The sequence below is a fragment of the Marmota flaviventris genome, chromosome 13 (assembly GCF_047511675.1).
Source record: "Marmota flaviventris isolate mMarFla1 chromosome 13, mMarFla1.hap1, whole genome shotgun sequence".
Classification (NCBI taxonomy): Eukaryota; Metazoa; Chordata; class Mammalia; order Rodentia; family Sciuridae; genus Marmota; species Marmota flaviventris.
Window position 1 is genome coordinate 101,483,925 of NC_092510.1, and position 7,249 is coordinate 101,491,173.

Here is a 7,249-nt window from a genome sequence, read left to right on the forward strand (position 1 = left end):
GCCTGGTCTCCTGTCCTGGGGCCTGTTTTCTCCTCCACACCACTGTTCTTTGCCTTTCTGCACTGGAGGGGCTGACCCCTGAGGCCAGGGGGCTAGTCTCTCCTGCTCTCCGCTGTCTCCCCACGCCAGCTCCTGCGGCTGTTTGTTGAATGAATGCAAGATGCTCCCTTGAGAAAGCTCTTGCCTGAGGCTCTGGTCCTAGATTTCAGCCACCCAGACAAGGGGCAGTGGGCAACAGAGCTCCCCTGGGCCTGGGTAGCCCACTCTGAGCCACTGGCCCCTGGGATTCTTCCTGAGGGGCAGGGGACTGTGGGGTATACAGAACTGACAAGCAGCTTGTGGTGACGGCTGCTGGAGCCTCCCAACGGTCCAGCCACCCTGGGGAAGCTTGGGTCCTTGCACAAGCTTTGCAGCAGCCTCCAGCCTCCCTCGCCCACCTGCCCATCCACACACAGCCTCCCCCACAGGGAGGGAATCCCCCAGCTCTTCCCCTTCCTGTCCAGGTCGGAGTCCAGCCCCTCAGCACATGGCCCAAGGTTGGACCCCACCCTTCCCAGCCTAGGACCCAGCCTACCCCGTGGCTGGCCCTCCCCAAATGTAACACCCACGGCCTTTATGCACACTGGCTCCCTCTGCTAGAGACGAATCCTGGGCCCATCTGATGAACTCCTGTGTCCACAAAGCCCGGCTAGAGGTCTGCAGTCTCTAGGAGGCCAGGAGGGCCAAAGGTGTCACTTCGCACTGTGATCAAAACCCCAAAGTGGCCTTTTCTATAATTGTTGGTTTATCTCTATTTGAGCTCAAGTGCCTGAAGGGGCCAAGTCAAACTCACATTTACTGAGCACCTACTGTGTGTGACATGGTGTTGGGTGCTGGGCAGGGTAAGCAGGCAGCCTGGGTCTTGCTCTCCCAGGACAAGGATCGCATGGGTCTGCTGGCACCTTCGCGGGCCCCAGGGCCTGCAGTCTGCAGTCTGAGCAGGTCTGGAGTTCGGACCTGGGGTGTGGCTCCAGTGGCACAGCCAGGACCCTCACTGTTCTGGGCCAGGTGGGGAGACTGGGCTTGAAGGGGACAGAGAGGAGCCCAGGCCTGGACCCTGCTTACCAGGCGGGTGAGCACAGACCCTCACTCTGCCTCTGAGCTCGCTGTGCCCTTCCACGGAGCTGCAAAGATCCTCCTCAGGGTGGTGGTCAGGGTGCCCTCAGGCCTGCCGGCTCTACTGAATGGCCACGTGGATGCTCTGTGGGCCGAGCTGGAGGGGCTGCGGTGGTCATGGCAGGGCCAGCTGTGGGCAGCAACCCCTCTCGTCTGGCTTCTGAACCCTGGTCCTGCAGCTTTGTGCCATCAGTGGTGGGGGGCTGGGGCCGGGTGGCTCTGGAGGAGGGTGGGCTGCTCTAGCTGTGCAGGATGGCCACCCGGGCCCTGCTGGGCCCCACGTCAGGCTTTGTCCCCCCCACCCTCACCCCCGCTGCCCCCCGGCACCAGCCCTGCAAGGCTCTCGCTCTCTGTCTTTCCCTTGGCAACGCTCTCGGCTCCGGAGGAGGCTGGGGGTGGGGAGCAGGGTGCAGAGGCTGCCCTGGAAACATCTGGAGGCATTAGCTGCAGCGATCGATCGGGGGGACGCTGCAGCGGCCGTCACTGCAACTGCTCGCTGCCCAGGCAGTGTCTCTGCCTCAGCAGGTGGCAGGGCGGGAGAGACAGCAGGAAGACCCACCCCTCCACTGCTGGCCAGCGTCACCCTAGAAACAGCCAGCACTTAGAGGGGACAGCCTCATCATGGGGGGAGCGGCTCCCCATCCTGCTTCCCGCCCTCTGGGGCATGAGGCTCCCACAGGGGAAGGGACCCAGGCGGCCCTGTCCTTGTGAGATGGCCTCCCACTCGGCACAGCGCCTTTCCCGCCCCGCCCCCCTCCCTTTGTTTGCTTTTGCTTCATTTTGCTGTGATGAGAATTTAGGGTCACATCCCCGCTAAACAAGCAGCACCAAGGTGGACTCGCCCAGGGCCTTTGGGGACAGGTGGCCCCGCCCACACGGCGCCTTTCTTGGAGGCCGGCTTCGGGGCTCTGTGTGAGGCAGCTCTTCCGCACTGTGACAAAACACCCGAGGAAAACCACCCAAAGAGGCAAAGGCTTGTCTTGGCTCAGGTTTCAGAGACTTCAGTGCCCTCCGCCAGCTCCTTTGCTGCCCACACGTGGCGAGGTGAGCGGGGCAGAGGCCGGCAGAGGAAGGCTGCTCACCTCCTGGAGGCCGGGAAGCAGAGGGGACAAGGACAGGTGGGGGGCAAGAAATGCCCTTCCAGAGCACCCCCAGGACGGCTTCCTCCACTGGGCCCACCCCCCACCGTTCCACCACCTGCCAATAGTGCCACGAGCCTCGAATCCACTCACCCGACCCTCCCACCACGCAGGCCACAGGCCCTTGACACGCTCCTGCTGCCCCCTCCGTGCACACAGCTCCCTGCTCAGCCCGAGGCTTTGCTCTCTCCTGCCTGCAGTGAAGGGGGTCCCGGGCCACCCCACACTGACCGGAGGGGCTCTCTCCCTGTTCTCCAGGAGTCCTCCCGGGCCTCCACGGCGGCTGTCTCCACCTGTCCCTGTGCCTGTGCTGACGCCAGGGGGCCGTGCTGCCTCTCCGCTGGGCCCTACCAGCAGGTAGCCTTTTACCTGCTGTTTATTTGTGTGATTGTGACTTCCCAGTTAGTCTTGAAGCCACCTGGCACTGGGGGGTACAGGGCAAGTTAGAGGGTTAGTCGTCTCAGTTTCATTTGTTTGGACGTGGGAATGGCCAGCCCCTCCCTCCCTGGCGAAGCAGAAATTGTGTTCAGTGGGTCAGTCACGGTCCGCACATGCAGGGGCTGTTTCTGGACCCTGTGCTGTTGGTCTACCTGCCTGTGCCCTCACTGACATGTGACAGAAGCAACCATTTCGGCTCCATCTAGAGGTTCGGCATCCTCAGGTGCAGATTCTTCTATCTTTCCATCAGATCTTCCCCGAGTTCTCAACTGAATGATCTTTATAATCAATTTGTGAGGTTGGTGATTTTGATCCTTTGGAGACTTTAAGATTGAAATTCTAGATCAGTTGGAATGCATCTGTTCCCGTGAGAGGCAGAGCCTGGTGGCAGAAACTCAGATCTGAGTTCAGCTGGGCTCAAATTCCAGCTCTTCCATTCCCTAGCTGTGTGATCTTGGACACGTGGCTTGACTTCTCTGTGCCTCAACTTCTTTACCTGTCAAGTAGGGTAATGGTACACTAATATTTCTTACAGAGTTCATATAATAAATAAAAGAGCTAAAGATATACAAAGCACGTATTAAGTTAGGCATTATCTCTTTTAATAAAAAATCATTACTGTATTTACTACTAAGAAGAGAAGAAAATTTGCCAGGTAAGCCATGATATGCCCTTGACTGCAAAATGTAGCATTTCAGAGGAGCTCAAGTGTGCGGAATGTGTGCATAGAATCAATACAGCACCTTCCCTGTACGGCAACATCTTCCCTGCAAGGAAGGTGATTTTGATTTTGATTTAGGTTTTCTCTTCCTCTCTCAGTCAAACGTTATCTTATCCTTTATATAAATTCTTTAAGACCTTCAATAATTTTTAGAAAGCTGGAGGAGTCCTGAAGCCAAAAAGCTTGGGAATCAGGGATGAGCATTAGCAGATGGGGGAACCTTCCTAGCCACTTAATAGGTGCTGAGAAAGCAGCTAAGCCCAGGCGGCACCCAGGGAAGGCAAGACCAGGAGAGAGACTCAGCACCCTCAGGGCGCCCAGCAGCCTGTGCGGCAGGCCTCCTGCACCAGGCAACACGGGACCTGCTGACGGGAGCAAGCTGAGATGAGCCTCCTCCTGGGACACGGGGGCCAGCAACCCCAGAGAGAGCGGAAGCAAAAGACACGGATATCCAACCCAGGAGACCGGGTGGGGGATGAGCAGACACGGGAAAGTTCCACCCAGTGAATCTGAGTGAACTCAGGGAGATTGATTAGGACACTTATGACTTAGCAAGTTGGCCAGATAGGAAATAAACGTTTTTTAAAATCAATGCTTTTGTACGTATTACCATAACCCAATTACAGATAATGAAAAATTGATTCTATTTGAGAAGTACAAAGAGGCCTTAGCTGAATCTGTGAGAGAGATATATATATGATTTTTTTTGTACTGAGGATCGGACCCAGGGGTGCTTAATCACTGAGCCACATCCCCAGCCCTTTTTATTTTTTATTTTGGGGCAGGGTCTTGCTACGTTGCTTAGGGCCTCACTGAGTTGTGGAGGCTGACCTTGAACTGCCCCATCCTCCTGAGCGGCTGGGTTTATAGGCATGTGCCGCTGTACCCTGCTGGGATATATATTTTTTATAAGGCAAATATAGCAATATAGACACATGTGAGATCTGGTGAACAAGCCAATACTTGTCATATCTCTTTCTGTATTTTTCTTATGTTTTAAATATTTTACAAAACAAAGAAGGCAACTGATTGTGTTCTTGATGGCCACAGATGACCTGGGCTTCACCCTGTTTAACTGGGTATTCAGGTTCCTCTTGCTTTTCGGCCCCGTATTCCTCTCTCTTGAGCTCAGGTCTCCGTTTCCCTGGAACGCACCCTCCAGTAATTCTTTCAGAAAGGAGGGTGCTGCAACCTCCCTGAGCCCCTGTGTGTGGACTGTTTCTCCCTCGTCCTCCAGCCGGAGTGCTGGGTCTGGGACAGCAGAGTCCGTGACATCCTCCAGACGTCTGCTTGGACGCAGAGCAGTCTCCTGTCACCAGAGCTGCCAAGAAGCTGACAGGGTCTAGTGTGCAACCCCACGGGGACCTCTCTGCTGCACTCCACCTGGGCTCTGGGGCCTGCTCTCCTGCTCCCTCTCTGGTTTCAGGCTGGCTGGGCAGGGGCCACCCAGAGTCTTGCTGGACTGCCCTCACTTGCTCAGCACCTGGTGGCTTCAGGGCTCTGAAACCAGTGCTGGTGGTTGGCCTGCGATCCCCACCCCACCCCACCCCGACCGCCCGCCCCTCGGGACGGCCTGTGCTGGGTGGGGGCTGCTGGACCCTCCCCCTCCCCCCTTTGCCCTTTGTGCTGTGCTCTGCTCCTCGGGCAGCACCTGCCTGGTCTCCAGCTCTCTAATTTGCTCCTCAATGTCTCCTTCTGCGTTCAGACGTCTATTTTAAATCTCCATGACCTCTCATTAGTTCTTTGATACAAAAGCCCTTTCTTGCTTCATGAATAAGATAACCGCTTATCTCTCCAAGGATAGCAATTATACTTATTTTAGAGTCCCCTGTTGATGCAGTCAATGCTGATTCCTGCGGCATCTGGGGGCCGCCCCTCCTCTGGGGCTCTCCTGCCTGTGCGTTTGGTTGTGTGGGCAGGGCAGAGTGCCCCACTTTGCACTTGAGTCCCCTGTCCATCTGTCCATCCGTCCACCCATCTATTCACTACTGTGCTGCTTCGACGCCTCTGATGGAGGACTGGGAGGGACAGTCCTTCCCCCTTATTTGAGGTTTCACTTTCTGTGGTTTAGTCACTCGAGGTCAACTATAGCCCAAAAATATTAAATGGAAGTTTCCAGAAGTAGACCGTTCCTCAGTTGACGTCTATGACCGTAGGTTGGTGTAATCCTTCTGTCTTCTCCTTGGTCGTTATCTTTCCTGCCCCTGATTCATATATCAAGCTTCATCATGGTGTATCTGTAGAAGGACACACTCGGGGGTCCACACCACTGCATCTCGGTCAGCGCGGCTGCAGCTGAGGGGCCGGGCATGCAGCCAGGGTCGGGCTGCTCGCCGGGGGGTCAGTAGTTGCTGGGCTGCTGCCTGCCGTGGTGACCACACTCTGCTCAGCTTGGGGTCAGGGGTTCTCTGCTGCGTGTGTGGTGGGGAAGGAGCCCCTGGTCAGTGGTCAGAGTCACCCTGACCTGTCCAGCCCCACATGTCCAGAATCTGCAGTGGTCTGCACATCTTCCAGGACATAGTTTCCTCTGATTTTGCTTCTTTGCATCTTTTGGTGTGATTCATGTGGAAAGAAGTCTGATTCGTTGAAAAGACTCTTTTTCACTTTTAAAAATCAATATCATTATGGATTTTTTTCTTTAGAAACATTTTCTGACGCTGTAGGATTTGGGGAAAGGATGCTCAGTTTGTCCCCTGACGGAAGCCCCCAGATGCTATCCAACACACCCTGAAAGGACACCCCCTGGGGGGGCCAGGAGACTGCCCTGGGGTCCCACGAGACGTGCTCGCCTACAGGACCCTGGAAGGGTGCGAGAGCCCTTAGAGGTGACCCACTGTGGCCTCGGTCGTGCCCCCACGCTGGGACTGCTGACACCGACCCACGCTCCCGGAACAACCGCACAGGCCAGCCCTGAAGACGTCCTGTCCCCTCTTCAGCCCTCAGCTCTTGCTGCCCCCACCCGGGCAGTTGTCCTGTGCTGCTGGTCCTGACTGCCCTTTGCTCAGTGCCTGGGGCGAGCCTCCGCATAACTCGATCAGCAGTGGGGAAATTGGATCAGGCTGTGCAGGTGGCCGTCCCCTCTCCCCGTGAATGTCAGAGGCCCCCGGGCAGGGAGGCCAGCTCGCTCCCACAGTGCGTCTCTGGAAGCAGATGGCGAGCCTCTGTGGGCCTTATTGGATTTGAGTTTATGTATGTGACGCATTTGATTGTCGCTGGAGGGAAGCGGAGGTTAAACCTACTTACCTGTCTGTTCCCTGGAGACAGCTGTGTCTTTGGCTGGTGGCAGGAAGCGGTGACTGGGCATTCTCCTCCAGACTGGGACTGCCTCTGACCCATGGCTCCTCTTCCAGGAATCCATTCCAGAGACACGCAGGGACGGGCATGGGGTGGGTATGCGGGTCACTAACATTGTGACCCCGAGCAAGCTGTCACAGGAGCTCTCGTGGTGAATGGGCGGCCTGCTCAACGGGGGGCTGCAGAGCTGTTGAAGGGAGGCCCCACGTGCACAGGCCTTCGTGGCACCCCAAGCGAAGTACAAAGGGCAGGCACAGCCCGCACAGCGGGCCACGCCAGAAGGAGCCACGGCCCCCAAAGGTCAAGAGCAGCGTGACCACGTGATCCAGCCGCCCAGAACGGAAAGCGGGGATTCACAGAGGTATGTGCACAGCTCCGTCCACAGCAACGCAGATCACGATGGCCAAGGTGCCTGTCCCAGGTGGTGGTCCACCACACTCAGGGTGTCAGCCTCCAACAGGAAGGAGGTCCTGCCACCTGCCACCACAGACATCCCACCCAG